Below are 18,387 nucleotides of genomic sequence, written 5' to 3' on the forward strand. Positions count from 1 at the left end.
AAGGGAACAGGGACTTGGAGTCACCTACCTGAGGTGACAGAGCTGGTCAGCCACTTGGACAGGTGCTGCACCCAACCCCAGCCTGCTGTCAGTCTGCCAGTGGCAAGTTCAAAGGACAGTTTCAGCTGCTCACACACATGTGGATGCTGACACATGGCTCAGGGGAGGAAGATAATAACAGATCATCTGAGGATAACATACTGTATATCAGATCATGCTGAAAGGGGCCCAAGCCAACTAAGCTTTTTCCCTCTCTTCAATGGAATTTCCTCGTGTATGCATGTTTTATTCTGGAGATAACATTTGTTTGCCTAGAAGAGACGATTATTCTGCAGACTGTTTTCTTAAAAAAAAAAAAATAAAGAGTCTTTCAGGCCACTAGAAAATTTACAAGTTTTTTTTTTTTTTTAAAGGAGAGACCAAATTCAAGAAAGGCACACAGTAAGCATAAAGCAAAATAAGAGAAATAATGGCAATAAATTAATCCTTTAGGTTTGCAGATTAACCTTGTATTTTCTCAGCCATGCTTAATTCATGTGTATCTTAATATCTTAGTTCTCTCCTGCATTGCCAGAGAAGTTCCTTCCACACTCCCCTTGAACAGAGAAACACAGGTGAACAATTTTCATGAGTTTTATATTTTCAGCCAAAAGCACACCTTCTGCTTTTTCGTCTCTATTCCCTGTCCCCATAGTCAAATCACAAACTCATCAGGGATAGGCATGTTCATGGGGAAAAAAAAGGACATAGGAACAGTCTCCCCCACTTTACCAAGGTCATTTGGGCTGCATCTTCACTGTATCTCAGCCTGAAGAGTCCTACTCGATGTTTCAGTCCTTTTTGACTGCTAAAGGTTCTTCCAGTAGACACATCTTCTGCAAATGGAAATTCACAGACAATAGATTTGCTTTTTAATCAACTTTTCACCCCTAAACTGTAGGCTTTTCAAACACAGGTCAAAAACTGTTTATCTAGTTTCTTTCCCTCACATCCTTCCAGTGTTCATGCTTGTCAACCATGACTGAACCTTGTATAACTTTGCAATTAAGGACTATTTGTGGTCTCAGCAGGTTCATCCCGTACACCCCAGAAGCGGTACACCTTAGTATCAGAGACCATTCCAAGTCACAAATGATCTCTTGAAATTGTCCAGTCCCACATCCTATTTGAAGCAGGGCCAGCTAAGAAGAGTTTGTGCTAGACCTTGCCCATTCAGGTTCAGAATATTCCCAAGGATATCAACCCCACATCATCTGTGGGCTCCTACTCTTGTGTTCCACAATCCTCGAAGTGACAGGCATTTTTTTCCTAATATCTAACACAAATTGCTATTTTTGGAACTTGTGTCTGCTGCCAACCATATCACTGTCCATGTCTAAATCAAACAGCGTGGTTTTCCAGGCTCCTTTTGGGTACTTCTAATGAGTATAATGCTCACACAGCAATTTCAGTCTCAAATTTGGACTTTGACTAGGAAATTAGAGCAGTTCCTTCCACAGAAGCAAAGGAAAGTTGAATGGTAGAAGGACAATGCAATCAAAGTTAGTGAAGTATCTGGGAGTCCTCCCATCATAGTCAATAAGCCTGGAGTTAAATCCAGGAAGTGGACAGATAGCACAGTGAGAGAAGGTTTCGAGATACATTTTCTTAATGGCTTAAGGCAAATTGGTTTTAAAATTTATCCCTGTGTGCACGGATTGCATATCAGATCCCTTTTCAATTCCTATTGCAAAAGCAAGAAATAAAAAAAAAAATCTCAAAAAATTCTCATTTGGTACTCAAAGAATGCTTGGCATAAGTTGGAGAGGATATGGTATAATTTTTCATGAGTAATAAATGTTTAAGTCATGCTTGAAGCACAAAATTCAATTCAACTTTAATTAGAGAGGCGTCTCTAAAGCTCTTATTTATGATTTTATAGGCCACAGAGGAGATCAGATCAAATTCTCGAGTTACGCTGAACAGGGCAGAAAAGGCAAAGAAGAGATCACGTGCAGGACGACTCAGCTCATCCACACTCTGCTATTTGTGTCTTACCATAAAAAATCTACCTGATCCAGAGATGATTGATTTTTAAGGATCCCTAGTACAGGCTGTATTGATATTACATATTAGGGCTTCAAAAGTATTGTTCCCTGGCCTACACCATGCCATGGACTGAATCTTTGGGAGGAGCTGGGGCATGTTGAGCAAACTCTTCTGGGCTATTAACCAAGTATGATCAGATACCTTTCCAGCTGCAGCAGCATCAGCTTTGGCATGCTCTAAGGCTGTTGGAATGTCTCTCTCTCTTTTTTTTTTTTTTTTTCTTTTTTTTGTTCCCCCCTCTCCTCAAAATAAAAAGGACAGACCTGCAGAGCAAAACCAAAAACAATCAAGGTGGTCCTCCAACATGCAGAGTCAGAACCCCAGCAAATGCTGTCAAGGGAAAGATATAGAAAATTTTTCACAATTCACTCTCTGGATTGTTTTCTGAGATTGGGAAATAATACTTCCGTTTAAAAATAAAGAGCTATAAAGAGCTGGGACTACAGGGACACAGCTGCAGGTATGATATCTCTCGTGACCTCCAGAACTCAGGTGTTAGAGGGAGATATGGTTCCATCATTTTTTCTTTTCTTCTGTCACTTAAGGCAATAATTAATCTATTAACACTGGCTGAAGACATGTGATTTTATGGGAAACACAAATTAAGACACTATGGCTTTTAAAGGCAGACAGGATTTAAAAAAAAATATTAAATAGCTTTAATTTGAAAATATTTGCAGCAAAATGGCCATGTGCCCACACCAAGTCCTGCAATAATTTTTGTTCATTTTTTTGCATGTGTTGCAAGAATACTGTAGTATAGGAAGAAGAAAGAAAAATAAAGCATAGAAAAATAAAGCATAGGAAACAGCAGAAATATGATGATACAGAAAATACACCAGTAGGTGTAACTGTGATCCAGTCATGCCAGATATGGTAAGAAACCATACCTTGGACACATCCCATTAAAAACAGACAGGTTCAGGCTGCACAGGCCTATTCTGCAATTCTTGAGAAGTCAAGCAGCCAAGTGGGCTCTCCCTGGCTCCTGGGCTCCAACATGTGATAGGACAGCTGAAACAAAACAAAGATTGAAGGAACGGGAGAATGGAGAAAAAAAAAGAGAAAAGCCACACACTCTTTGCTGTTAATGCCTTACAAGACACTACATAAAGAAGTGGAATTGTCCACCTCTAAAATCAGGTAAAATCAGGGAATCAGAGATTAAAATCCTTCCCTTCATGATAAGGGCAGACTCCTCAGAGCAGCAATAGTACAACAACCATGGAGTCTGGACAGCAAGGTGTGGAAGGAGATACAAATAACTTATTTTGCATATAGGTCACACCTGCACACTTATGTCCACTGTCTTTACTTTGAAGAAGCCATATGCAAGGAGAAGATACTGAAGAGCATTACCATACCAGGAAGGATGCTTCCTTTCAGTTATTCCTCTTTCTCATCACACGCAGTCAGTGTTTGCTCAGTGGCACAATTCTAAGTATTGACAGCAGTGTAGCTCAGGAAGGTTATTCCCACAAAGATTTACCTTGGAAGAAGCTGACCCCCATGCTGGAGCTGCCTTGTCCCATTCCACACACGTATGCATGTTCAGCACATTTCCTTGGCAAACGAAGATCTGCAAATTTTGCTATCAAAACAGGTATTAAAGCACCAGATGTTACCAAACACCAGAGCCAGGAGGAGAACTCAGTGCTTTGATCCATCTCATCCATCTAGATCCCACTGCAATTTACCATACTTCATGGGGCTTTCCTTCTCCCGCCACACATCCCATTTTCCTTTTGGTTAAATGCTGTGCTCCTACATCCCCTCTCTGTTGCTTAGATGAGGACCAATTGAAGTTAAAGCACTGCATTGAAACAATTAGGCAACTTGCTCACCTAATCCAGGAGAACTTGCTAATAAAAGAGAACTACGGAAAACTTTGCAGACAGATATGTAAGAAAGATCAGTGTTTCTTACCCAATCTTTCTCCTGGGATCAGAGTATGGTTGTGAAATATATCAGAATTATGTTTTCTTCTTTCCTTTCCTAAGTTTGTGTTTGAGGGCTTAATTTTTATTGGGATGGTGTTGCAAACAAGCCAGCCAGGGGCTTCAGAAAATGTCTCTATCCCTGATCCTTCACAAGCCAGTCCAAACATTCTTCAGATGGTCTTTGGAAATTATCTGAAGCAAAGAGGCTCTAATTCTGATGTGGACATGGTTAAAAGCTATAAGAAGCTTCCTGGGCTAGAATGGCACCTACAGGCTTAACATATTTACATTAATCAAGATTCAATCAAAGGCCTATTGGCACTCAGTCTGTGTGCCTGCATTACAAATAGCAATACAGATTTCTGGGAAGGTTTAGTCAGGGCCTTAGCATAACTTGCAGCTACAGTACAAAAATACATAAACCATATAAGGTTACACAGTTCATTAAATGTTAGCAATATGCTTAAAAACTAAAACTAAGGCATGCTCTTTATATACAATTTTGATTGTCTATAATCCGTGTCAACACAGCTGTGCTACAGACCTCCTAAGTCACTGTTAGCAAGTCCATCTGCTTCACTGAACTGTGTCTAGTTTTCAAATAATAGCAATTTCTTTAACATTTTATGATTCCTGACTGTGAAAACTGCCTCTTGCGTGAGCCTGTGTCAAAATCTGACTAATGTTGCAAACTGTGTGGTGCAATGAGATTTTGTTGGCAGTTGGAGAAACATTAAAATGTTAAGACACTTCACAAAAGTTTCACAAAGGAGTCACTGAATAAATCTTTTAATCTCAAGTAGCACGTACTTCATTACATCAGCATTTTTCAAGGAATGTTCCTATTGTCAATGAAAATTAGCTCCAAGAATCTGAAAGCAGGAGGACTTAACAAGGGAACCAGAATCCGAGAATTATGGCTTGTGTGTCAAGCATTCTGTAAAAAAAAAAAAAAGACTTCTGAAAAGCTGGCTCTTCCGCTTTACAAACACAGGCCTTTACTACCCCAGTAAGACCAAAGCAGATAATCTTTACTGGAAGATTTTGGATAGTTCTCAGTTAGAGAAATGTCATCATTCCCATCTGTTTTTGCTGTGTACTATATCCACGGAAACTTCCCATCATTGGTGACAGGACTAGCTGGGACCTTAACTCCCAGGCTAGATTCCCTACACGTTCTGTAAGAGCGAGTGAGGGTTTATAATGGTACACAGATTTTTGTATTCTCCTCAACAGTAGTCACCATCCAATTTAATGAGGAGATTTAACGATGTAAAAGCTTTGAGGAGCTGGTGATAAGTTGTTTCTGAGTAAAATGAACACAAATATCAGATGCCTAAATCAGAATAATTTTTCATAATTTAGTGACTGAAGAGCTATTTTCTTCCTTCCCCTGACTTCATTCAAGTACTGCCATTTGCCTTCAGAATGCTCTGGCAAGTCTAAAATAAAACCTGGTTTTCCCAAGGATAGAGAAAAACTTTAACAGAATTCTGCAGACAAGCAAGTTGTAACCTGCCTTACAGAAAAGTCAGCATTTCCCCCAAACAACAAGGCCTTTAAATAATTCAGTCACATAAAACAAGAGGCCACATAGCTGCCACCTCTTAAAAGTACCCTTTATGTGGCAAACAAAACAACAAATCCAACCTATCTGCAGACTCAGCAGTGGCTGTGGACGTTTGTTCTGCCTGATGCACGGACCCTAGTCAGCGCTGTAGGCATGCTCTCAAACAGTCTGTTGCACATTTACCTTGTGCCTTTTGGACTTCATCTGTTCCTAACAGGAAGCCTAGACATTTATACCTTCAGCAGACAACTCAAATAAAATGAATAATATCTGGCCAGCTCAGTGCTGAAATGAGAGAACCAAGAAAAGTGATGTGAGTCAGCAGCTATAGCTATTGCTCATATGGGAATATCAAGTCTACGCCCGAGCCGAGGGTAACGCACGCATGGAGGGAGGTCTGTCTCCCTGTGCCATGTGCATGGTGGGCTGAGCATTACTAAAAAGGCCTTTTTCCTTGCCAGGGACTGACTTGCAGGGTGACAAAAGTTCTCTTGGTGTGAAGGCCAAGATGATGCTGCAAGAACTTCACAGCTTGGCAGGAGGCACTGTCAAGCTCTGGGGGCAAGGGTGTTTCAGTCACCCCTCCACTCTCTCTCCATTTCCTTGTTCTCAAGAGAAGGACTCCATTGCTTCACCCTTTCATGCAAAACAACTCCCCCTAGCTGGCCTACTTTTCTCCTTGGGAAAAGAGTGCCAGAGCAGAGGATGTCTTCTCTCCTGCACCCACCTGACTCACGGCCAGGAGACATGCCATCCTTCGAGCTGTGCTGTGACCTGTGCTCAGAGCCCTGTGCTCAGAGCAGGAGAGCAGAGGTGGCTGCTGTCCAGCTGGAACAGCTGTCAGATGTGCCAACACAGCCCTTCACTACATCTGCTTCATTGAACCCTAATTTCTTCCCTGAGCACACACAAAGACAAGCTAGACCATTAAAAAGAGATCATTCAAGGAACAAATTATTTAAATGTCCACCACTCTTGTGCTCTGCTACTTTCTCCACCCTTCTCCCATAGGAATAAATCCATCTATAACTTCCCCTACTCTGACACTTTGGACATCCAAGGCAAATATCTCCTGGGAGATCCCAGTATGACTGGGTGCTGGGAAAACATCAAGCACCCAACTCCATCACAAACCGTAAAATCACCTCACCAAAAGGCTCTTGCAGTTCTCAGAAAGGGGACGTACTTGGAGTAACTGGAAAGACCTTGACCTGGATGCAATGACCCAGTGGTACTGCTCAGGCTGGGATCAGAGAGAGGCAGAGGCAGCACTCCAAGAGAACAGTGCTGCGAGCCAAGATACACACTGAGACTTGGGACCTTTTTTAATTATTGTTTCATTTCTTTCACTGCTCAGGAACATGTAACAAGCTGAAATGTGCGTTGTGCCTGTAAACATTTACTTTCTTTTGGTCTTGTGCAATGCTGTGTCTCATTCTCTTGGATGGTGCCTGGAATGCAGGAATAGCCATAACAGATCAGCTGAATGACTGTCAACTCAACCGTCCATCTCCGACAGTGACCAGCACAAGCTGCTTTGAAGGAAGTTGCTAGAAACCCCACATCAGGCAGCTGTGGATTAAGTTGCCTCCAAGGGAAGTTTCTCCTTTCTGCCATGTGATTTGTGTTTGACTCATGCTCTAAAACAATCAGGGAATCCTGCCTGCCCATCCAATAGCTATTTTCTTTCCCCCGTGGCAGTTGGTGCACTCAGGGTGTGCATGGTGCCCCCGCCAGCTCCTTTTGGCGGAGCACAACTCAGGGTTGTGCAGGTTAATCACGCCCCGCACACAGAACCGTGGCCGCCGCGCGGTCAGACCCGTGGGGCTGCAGTTGCTGCAAGCCTGATGGCTCACAGACCCACACGTCTGAGTCAGTGTCAGCACACTCTCTGCAGATGCACTCTGGCCCTTTGTCCTCACAGCCTGTGAGCACGAGGTGTTTGGGGATCCTGCCCCTCTTGCTTGCAGGAACTGTTGTTTTTGAGCGGCACAAGAGAAGGGGCATGCACGCCATCAACTGCTTGTGATCTTCCCCAGGCCTTTGGCAGAGAAATTATCTTGCAATTTGGCAAACCTCACCAGATGCACAAGAGGCCAGCTGGGGCTACAGCAAAGAGTAGTCCGGGAGCGCCAGCCTCCCCCAGCCCTCCGGCATGGCTGTCTGCCCCGCGCTGAAAAGGAAAAGAACCTTTGCCCCTTCTTCTGGGTCTGAAGGAGCATCTGCAGGACTGAAACCAATGAAAGCCAGCTGTGAAAAATGAAGGGGAGAAGGCAGGGAAACACTGATTATTATGACTAGGAAAAACGCTATTAAAAAAAATAAAGAAAAGGGAAAAACTGATCCCATATGGGAGGCAAATGAAATACAAATTCAAAACAGGCCATTACACAGTGTCTCTCATAAGGCTGCCACACTGGGGGCTGCGTTCACGTGTGGAGATGCAGTACCCCTGGGACCTCTGGAGACACCCCTCCACTCTGCAGCAGGATTAGTGTTACCTTGGAGCATCCTGGGCTGTGACTGGCACAGGACTGTTCATTAGACAGCCCCTGCAGACTGACCAAGGAGTTATTCAACTCCCCTGCAGACACACATAGAGTAACCTCAGCTCTAATCATTCCACCAAGCCTTTTCTGCCTCAGCCTCATGTTCCAGGCAATTTTGCTGCTGGGTCCGTGCTCCTTTTGAGATGAGTTCTTCCCCTCCTCCACTTTCACAGGGTCAACCACACGGCTGCCCTTTTGTCACTCCTCTCCTCATTCCACACTTCTTCAGCAGATCATCTCCATCACCCGCTCCATCTGCCTACCCAACACATGCCCTTCAAGCTGTGTCTGAGCTAAAGCCAAGACCCTGAAGCCGGGCTCTCAGAAAATGTCTTCACTCACAAGGAGGTTTTTGGGCTGCAGTCCAAGCTCAATCCCCTTTTACACTCCCAGGAGGGAGGGAAATGTCCACCCGGTATCAGCTATTCTGTGAGGCTCATTCACAATGTTACTGGACCAAAGGGGCCAAAAGCCAGCTCTCTTTTTCTTCTCAGGAGCATGGTGGGCTCTTGAAGCACAAGGAGATTCAGCACAATGGGGGCTCATTTCTTTTGCTAGTGATGACAAATATTCAACCACAGAAGGAAAACTGGAGGACTGCAACATGACTTCCCATGTCTGTGGGCTGTGCTCCTTAAAGACTCTCCAGATCTTGAGGGACAGATGGTTAAAAGGTGTGTTTTTCAGTCTGCCCTGCTCATGTGATTCTGTCAAAGATACAAAATATTTGGTACTTACTTCCTTTTTTTTTTTTTTTTTTCAAGAGGCCTCTGCTCATAAGTGAGTCTCGGAGTCTATTTAAAAGACAAATCAATTTCTTGCATACTGTAATGGAGAGAAAACACGCAAAAATGTGAACTTCAGAGTTCAAACCACAGGAAGAGAAATTAATCCCTTTAAGAAAATTCATAGGAAACCCTCCCACTATAAGTCAGTTTCACATTTTTGGAGTACAGCTCAGATGGAGTAAAATCCCCATGTCTGCGAATAAGAGAGTAGGATGAAATTCAGCTATCCAGAGGCACAATTCTACAGACCTCCCCCAGCTTGGGCTTCTTTCCCCACCCTGTGCCAGGGCCTGGGCAACATGGACCTGCCTTTTGAAAGCCATCTCTCTGGTGTCTGGATCTTGGGGAAAAGCAGGAAGAGAAGGGGGCCCTGAAGGCACTCTATTTCTCAGTACTAGAGTGATCCACAACATACCCAGGGCCACAGCCAAATGCATTAGACCACAGCACTCCCAGATCCTACTCAAGAGTCTTCATAATTCTTCTCAAGCCAAGGAAAACAGCAAGCAGAAAACAAATAACAGTGGGCAAGCAGGAGTATTTGTCCCTTACTACAATGGCCTTGAGCAATCAGAGAGGTAGGGCTGATGAACCTTTAATTACTTGTGCAATAATGACCTCTGTTTCCAGCATTCCTTGGCAGGCAGGAAGTGGCTGGAGCACTCAGGGACCTGTTGTGCTCTCTTCTCCACAGGCTTGAAATTGATATGAAGGCCTCTCACCCAGCTGGTCCAAAGTTTCAAGATATGCTCCATACAGAGGTTGTTTATAGCTATCAAAAGCAGTGAAAAGAAAATACAATAAAAACAAAACAGCTCTTTTACTGAGAAATTGTTATTGAACAGCACAGCTCTACAGCTAAGGTGTTCAGAGTTGCTCTGGTACTTTTTCCAGATAGCTAAATTAATTACTTTTAAAAAAAGCAAATTATGAAACAAGCTTTTGACCTCAGTACATCAATATTTTGTGTAGTGTGTCATACTCCACCAAAGAGGGAAAGGAGGGGCCCTTTTCACTTAAGGACACCTAGATCTTAGCCAGAAAGACAAGAGGGGTCCAGAGGAGAGTGATCACCACTAGATAATTTCTATGACACAAAATGAAGGCAGAAAGATGCTATGGAATTGACCCAGCCCAGTTTGGGAATTCACTCTCCCGATTCCCAGGCCACAGAAATGAGCTTTCTTTTGGGGGCAGGGGGAAATCATGACGTTCACAACTGGCAGCTGAAGAATGCAGAAGGGTGCTCTACCTCCCCACAGGGTCTACCACATAACTGGAAGTACTGTAGCTGAGACAGCTGCCAAGCCTGATGTCTTTCCCAAGCTCCATCTCGGCTCAGATTCTGCAACACAACAGAGGCTGATCCAAAGGTCAGGAAAAGAAACCCTGCAAGAGGCAGCTGACAGACTATTTCACTTCTGAAATAAGTAAATCTCTTCCCGTCTCCATCTGCTGGATTCAGCTTGTGCCTTGACGCACGTGGCACCGACAACTTCCCAAAACTCTTGTTCTTTTAATATTACCATTAGCTCCCTGATATCTTGGTTATCCACAGAAACAGTCAGTGTGCCTGCATCTAGCAAAGTTCTTGGCCCTGATATTTTGTGGCAAAGAATTGCACAACACTAATCTAACCCACTGCCGAGTGAAAACATTTTATGTCAGTTTCTATCTTGTCTTCTTTTTTGTTTCTGACAGCTCCCATTCCCATATAACATAAAGGGATTCTGCATAGTTCATCTCTAATAATAATTTCTTCTAATTTCTGTCTTTCCTAGAATTAGTATTTTAAAGGGTTTTCAATGTCTTTTCACAAGGGGTCTTTCTACAATCACAGCTGGCTTCTTCACTCCCCCTCCTCTTGGAGACAAAGTGGCCAAAACAACATGGTGTATCCCAGTATTTAAGGGAACCTTTGCAACAGGGAAAGATGTCCTGGGATTGCTGAGCAGCTTTCCCATCAATTCAAACAGGGAACATGGAGATAAAAGGAGTCAACTCCTTCTGTTGCTTGAAACCTCTGCTCTGGGATGCATGGGGCAATACAGAACTGACTTGAGTCCGAAAACATCTGCTCTTAACACAAGACCAAGGCCATAGGCACACCCATCAGCTCCTGTCCTCTTTCACCAGTCAAAAAGGATAAGAAAAATTCCAAATGGAAGAACACCACTTAACTCTAAAACCTGCTCCAGTGGAATTAGCCATTGCTTTCATTAGCCATTCCCTTGCCCTGTCTCACACTGCAGAACTCTGCTGGCCACATGCCACTGCTCTCAGTGCCCAGAACCAGAAGAATGTACATGCAAATAAATATGGGATGTGCCCATCTGCTAATCTAAAGACATTCACCCCTACTTGTGAATAAGCACCCTTAGTTTCTGTTCTAGATGTTTCAGAACTGTGAGATATGAAGATCCAGTCAGACAAAGCAGCCTCATCCACTGAGATGCCAGCAAGCAAAAGTAACATAGATCTCCACTTTCTCTCCTCTGTTGGATCTCCAGTCAGGTCACAATCACTATTAAGCCCATCTGGAGAAACTGAAGCATTCAGAAGTTCACTGAGTCATCAAAAGCAACAAAGAGCAGCAGCAGCAGGCTGCCACACAGCTCTGGAAAAGTCCCCTTCAAAACACTAAATCCCTGGAATGAAGGGCTGCCTTGCTTCATCCATGACATTATTTTAATGGCACGTTCATGAATTCATCCCAAACTTCATTCAGAAGAGTCAACAGGGAGGTGCTGGGAGAGAGGAGCATCATCTCCAGTTTGAAAGCAACCTACCAGGAGAGATCCCATGGGCAGAGTGGGGAGCACCACAGTGTTAGAGCAACACAGAGTTTCAACATCAAGTCTTAGGGCACCTTAGGCCTCCTCACACTGACCCTGTGGAGATTTGCCTGATCAGCCCTTAACAACAGGACCTGTGTTTGAAGTCCAGGACCCAGCTCCATCTGCACAAGCAGTAGCAGCATCAGGCCCAACATACATTGGGCAAAGAAGCAAAAGAAACAGCCCACCTCTGTTTCAAAAGGCTTGAAAGTTCCTGCCCTTCTCTTCTTCTAGCCCCTTCCATAAAAACTTCGCATGCAGAGCAGTGTCTCTTGGGTCCCTCATTCTCTTGAGCAAAGTAAACAGACCTCCAGTGCAGTGACAAATGAACAACAAACAGAGGGAGAAGAAGAAGAAAAAAAAAATCTTGCTGCCAACTCAAAGATTTTTTTTCTTGGCATGTTTAATTAAAAAAAAAAAAAATGTGCAAGCTATGCCCCACGGGTGACCCTGTATAAAACATTCCAGCAGCTCCAATGTCTGCCATTTCCCCCTCACATCACCACAGACACCCCATCTCTTCCTGTGCTCTTACCCTGCTGCACACACACGCACATACAGAGCCCTAAGAATCCTGGCACCCAGATGGCTTTTTCTTTTTCAAGCATGCCAAAACAAGCTCAGCTCCTAAATCCCTTTTTGAATTTGGGCTTGTGTGGAAATGTGTTTGCCTCCATCCTATGTTTATTTTCTTTTGTTTTCAGGTTTGTTAGCCCAAGGGCAAATGTTGTTCCTAGCACCAGTTTTGGGGTTGGGTTTTGTTTTATTTTGTTGTTGGTTTTTTGTTTTTTGGGGTTTTTTTTTTTGTATTTATCTTTCAATCAAGTGTTCCTCCTTGCAAGGATAAACAGGATGTTTAGAGACTCTGGGTATGACGACCAGTCTTTGACAGCTGTTGTGAGACACCACACACTGGGTTTACCATGTGTGCAAGCACTGGCACAGCTCAGTCTGCAGCAGGCTCTCTTCATGACCTAAGAAACCTTCAACAGCTCTGTGTTTTCAGCATGGACTCACGAGAAATGCACCACACAGACATCATCCAGAACAACTCCCTGGCTTCTCCCTCCATTTAGGAGAATAACACCTGCCCACATCACAGCCATTCCCTTTCTAGGCTGCTCATTTCACTTTTTTAGCTACACTAAACTATGCTCTGCCTCTGAGAAATTTTTCTTTTCCAGGCGCATACAGACAGGCAAGAGTCAAAATACTTCTAAATCACAAATCAACACAGGGAGTTTCCCAAGCCTTTTTTTTTTTTTTTTTTTTTTTGAGTGGAAGTTTTCCAAGCCTTGAATCACTGACATTGGTCTGACTGCTGAAACAAGAACTTTGGAAAATGAAACACAGATAGCACTAAGGGCTAGACCCCAAGCAAGACCTACTTGCTGTCTAAAACACTGTGTGTGAACATCCAGCATCCCAGTCACCACAGAAGAAAATGCACTGCCTAATTCTCCGCAGCACAAATCTTAATCACTTTTTATTTGCAGCATTTTCTAATAGCGGAACGCAGGAAAGGTTAAGAGACTGATAATTAGTCCTGTTTTGTAATTAAAAACAATGAGTTTTGGACCAGGCCCTAATTACTTTGTTCTCAAGCCACAGAATAAGTGACTGTGATATACTTCCCAAATTCTGAAAGCTGGGTGTGTCCACAACAGCAGCACACACTTTGATAAGCCATACTATACACAAAGAGCTAAATGCTGTCTAAACAGTCATAAATCACTTCAGAAGAAATGGCTTAACCACTATGTCATCTTATCTAGTCTAAAACCTTTTGCATTTAAAGAAAATAATATTTACAGAAATTACTTCCCTTCTCTACAAACACATGATTCCTGAGCAGCAACGCTCAGTTTTCCTTATTACCACCACTCTGCGTAATTCACAGGACAAATGACAACATGTTGGTGACTTTCCTGCTGTTTGGGCCCAGCCTATTCAAGGAAAATTACTTGGTCCTGCAATGCTGGTCAAGTTCAAACCTTGAAATCTATTCCAGGTAACATTCAACCACAAGTTTCTGGCCTATGCACAGAAAGTACAGCATGAAATTTTATGGTGTGTGTCATTCAGGAGGTCAAAAGGGATTATCACAATGTTCCTTTTTAGCCGTGGCACCTACGAGCCTTGGCATGTAAGCCACCCTGGAAAGCCATTCGCAGACAACTGCTTTAAATTGGACTCTGAGCAGTCCTTGAACTCTACTTCAGGAGAAAGCAGCATTGTCAAGATAATGGTTTTACAAGCTTTCAGTCCTCTCAGGAAAAATAGTGTTTGCTTTGTGTAGCCTGCCCTGCTGCACACATTGAGCAGACGTCCTCTCTCCAACCCTCACCACTCTCTGCGAGTTGTTCCACAAACACAGCAGAGCTGAAGAAGCAATAGCCTGTCCTACAGCCTGAAAATCCAAATAAGTAAAATACTTCTCCTGAAATAAAAACCCCAGCTTTGATGTCATTGGGATAACCTGGAAGGTGCAGGAATTCCCCAGCCATGAAGGTATTTTCCGCAGCAAATCCACTTTGGATAAAGTAAGCCAAATTTTCCTACTGCTTCATTCACTCAGCACTGCTGCTGGTAGTGGGTCAAGAGTAGATCAAATCATTGAATACAATTTTCTGTCACCCAATGCATAATTTGGGAGTCCCAGTATGGGAGCTGAGTGATGCATTGACATACCTGAGGGATGGGATGCCATTCAGAGGGATCTGGACAAGATCAAGAAATGGGAATCTTGTGAGATTGAGCAAGGCCAGGTGCAAGGTCTTGCTTCTGAATTGGGGCACAAAGAGATTAGAAGGGTGAAACACCTCTCCTGTGAGGAAAGGCTGAGCAAATTGGGGTTGTTCAACCTTGAGTGGACTCTGGAGACCTCATTGCAGTATTTCAGTATTGAAAGGCAGCCTACAAGAAAGATGGGGATAGATTTTTTTAGCAGGGACTGTTGCAATAGGACCAGGGGTAATGGTTTGAAACTAGAAGAGGGTCAGTGCAGATTAAATGTAAGGAAGATTTTTACCATGTGGATGGTATAACACTGGAACAGTTTTCCCAGAGAGGTGGTGGATGCCCCATTCCTAGAAACATTCAAGGACTTGTTGGACTGCGCTCTGAATAACCTGATCTAGATGAAGGCATCCCTGCTCATTGCAAGATTGATGGACTAGACAATTTTTAAAGCTTCCTTCCAATCCAATCCAATCCAAACCATTCTATGATTCTATAGTTTGGGTAACACAGCAGATAAATCTTGCAACAGATTTCTGTCTAACCACTTACTGTGGTTAGCTGTGCTGAACCCTCTGAGGTCACATAGCAAGGCTCAGGTGACAACAAATGGTTACAAGACTCAGTACCTTTGTAATCTACAGGAACCTGTCCCTAGTGCCTATCAGAGCATCACCTACAACACAAAACTCATTTCTAAGGTGTAGTGTTAGGGGAGTCGCTTAGATAGCACTATCTCTGCAATTCATTTTGGTTTATTTAAAAAAGAAACACAAGGAATTGCATGTTCCCTCTGAAGTGTCCTGGTACTGCTGGGATAGCTGGATGGTATTGCTGGGATAGCATCCACTCGGCATAGCCAGATGCCTTTCTCCACCAGGCTGGCCAGCACAGCCAACCACACATCCGCTGGCTGTTCCAGCACTTCACTCTCTTTGGGGGGTTGCACACGTTCAGAGTGGAAAGGAATTGCGTTCAATATCTCCCTTGCACGTCAGAGAAAGCAGCAGCTGCAGAGCTGTGCACGCCAAGGGCAGGACGTGGCTTCTCCTGCACCACAGTGAACATCAGTCTCTTCAACCAAGTCATTACTCTGGTCCTTGGAGAAGTTGTTGATTGTATATATGCACATCCTTGGCCCACAGGTATGGCCAGTAACACAGCCAAGGGCAGCTCAACACCTCTGACAGCAGGGCTAGATGTAACTTCACAGGAGCTACTGACCCTTTACATCACCCAAAACAAACAGCAGGATGTGCTGGAAGGAGCACAGTACATTGAATAAAACTAAGAAAAAACTCTGAGTCCCTGTCCTAGTTTCAGCACTCGTTTGCTGTACTTGTCTCTGGTACACCTAATACAATCTGTGCCTTTATATTAAAGTATCCTCTCTGTTATCTTTTAGCCCACCTGTACAGCTTGGGAAATGGGATTTGTGAAGTACTGAAGCACTAGATCATACTAACCACTAGCATTTCCCCAGAAACACTGCTCAACAAGGGACTGGGAAAGACCTGAGTTCTCTTTAATCCCACTTCCATGGCAATTGGGAGAATTAAAGGAAAATAATGTTGGCTCTTTTCTTTTATCTTACCTTAATTTCACAGGAGTACTGTTTTAGAGGTGGCTGGTAACATCAATGAATGAGACTCTGCCCAGTAACAGTGGCTTGGAACTAGGTGATTTTTTAGGTCCCTTCCAACTCAAACACTTCTATAGGATTACATGATTGCTCTCTTATGCAGCTTGAGTATCTGGCAGAATTTGGTTACAGCAACTTCATGCAGATATGGGTGTATTTGCATCTCTGTTTCTTCCCTCTCGTGTTACTCTAAAGAGAAAACCTGCCTTGAACATGAGCTAGAAATTAATTGCCCATGGAGAAATCACAGAGTAGCAAAGCATGGTAGACCTGCACAGGGGCTTTTGATACTCACTGAGCTTAGAGCACATTTGGGACTGCAAATAAATTTCACTCATCTTGGTGAACACCAGTACAGAAGCTGACAGCTCCAGTATCTCCTGACCATTAATCGGGAAGGCAGAGGGTGATGGTTAAACCTATCTTTGCTGTTACACCTAATGCAGCCTCATTTATCCAGAACTAACATACCTGACTGTTATTTGCTCAAAGCTGACCAACCACTTAGGAAGATGTATGGCAGCCCTTTCTATCTCCACCATGGTGAAAAAGATCAAGTCACCCACATTGGAAATAACCACAAAGGACAGTGAAGAAAAAATAGCAAATTCCGTAATATTATAATGAAGGAACATAGCCCAAGTTGCAATATAGGTCATCTTCATACTGATCTGTGAGTTTGAGAAACAGCTCCTTTAAAAAATGTATTAAACAAAGGAGGTGGGAGGAGGAGGCTGTGTACAGCAGAGAGACGCTTGCACTCAGACAAATTCAGTCACCCTACTTTAAATCTGCAGGCCAGCTTCTGATTTAACCTGGAGTTTCACATGTCACTACAAAACTCTGGAAATGTTGCCTTTGCAGATATGCCAAGCACATGAACTGTTTTCAGTGAAGTCAGTATTTTTCCATATCTGCTATTGTAACTCTGCTGGCAGGCTGGGAGTAGCAAATCCTCCTTATCTCCCTCCTCTCTAAGAGCATCTCTCTGTTTAAGTACCAGCTAACTTAGATCATGCATGATCCCCCTTGGAAAGTGGACAAAGCGGAGGGGTGTAGCCAACAAACCACAGAAGGAGGTGGACTGTCATGCACAAGGAAAGTAGCAGGGATAAGGAGGTGACTAATGAACAGAAGGGGGTGCGTAAAATCCTACTTGGATTGACTCTCTGGAAAAAAGCTGTTTCCTTGTAAACATCTCACTAGTTGTCCAAACAAGAAGTTCAGACACAGAACAATAAAGGAGAGCACCCGGGTAGAAGGGTTGAAGGCATGGACTCATTCACCATCCTGCCTATTGCTCCAAGTGGAAGAATTCAAAAGCCAGGGAAACATTAGCTATACATTTAACCCTGCATGTGCTGTGTTGCAGCAGCCTGCAGAGACACCCTTCTCTATCTGTGAAGTCCTTTCTAGCCCTCCTTTCCCCCTACTATTTCTGACACAACAGCAAACCGCATTATTGACAAAGAGGAAATATCCTCATCAGAGCAAGGAGAAACAGCCACAGAGGCAAGAAATGAAAACACTGAATGTGGCAGCCCAGAAGGCCTAGAAAAGTTCTACCACTACCCTGGCATCAGTAACTTGGAAGTAGAGGCAGTTACATCAGAAGAAGTAAAAGGAGTCTTTTTATTAGTCCTCAGCACAACACAGGCTATACTGGCAGAAGCATTTCTATGCCAATACAACTGTGTCCACACAGAACACTTGCCAGCACTGCAAGGTAGCTGTGGAGTGGGGAAGAAAACCAGCACAACTATGCCAGTAAACATTCCTAAGGCAGGCTGGTCACAGAGGACAGCTATCTGCACAGCACAACAGCAAGCAGAGATGTGCACCACCTCTGGCTGCTTCTTGATGCTTAAGGGGATCAAACACATATATGTGCAGTCACAAACCTGTCCTATCAAGCTTGTCCCCAAAATGCCATACAACTGTTATAAGAGCACATTAAGATCACGTGCGTTTCTCCAGGACAGGAGGGGTCACTGCAAGGAAGGCAATAAGATAGTAGGACATAATAAGTGACAATAGGGGAACCCCACATCCTGAGCCTATAGTCCAGTTTTCTACACTTCCAAGTCCACCTCTAGCTAACGTACCTTGACTTTTAGACATTCTAGTCAATACAAACTGCACGTATCCTAGGAAATTAAATACCCAATTTCTACTCAAAACAACCCACAGCAGCACAAAAAAGGTAGGCACAATGACACTCTCATAGTCAGAAA

At 43.6% G+C, this 18,387-nt stretch overlaps 1 protein-coding gene across 5 annotated transcripts in view; it reads right to left on the minus strand.

The window, feature by feature from the left end:
• The window catches only part of LOC110468659 (uncharacterized), a 199,837-nt gene extending 181,531 nt beyond the window's left edge, over positions 1 to 18,306 (minus strand). For all 5 annotated transcript variants that reach the window (XR_014955976.1, XR_014955975.1, XR_014955978.1 and 2 more), the window contains exon 1: positions 29 to 18,306. The gene's annotated coding sequence lies outside the window, so the exon portion shown is untranslated. The remainder of the gene's footprint in view (positions 1 to 28) is intronic.
• Between the last annotated feature and the right edge of the window lie 81 nt (positions 18,307 to 18,387).

Source organism: Lonchura striata, chromosome 5, assembly GCF_050655825.1.
Source record: "Lonchura striata isolate lonStrDom1 chromosome 5, ASM5065582v1, whole genome shotgun sequence".
Taxonomy (NCBI): domain Eukaryota; kingdom Metazoa; phylum Chordata; class Aves; order Passeriformes; family Estrildidae; genus Lonchura; species Lonchura striata.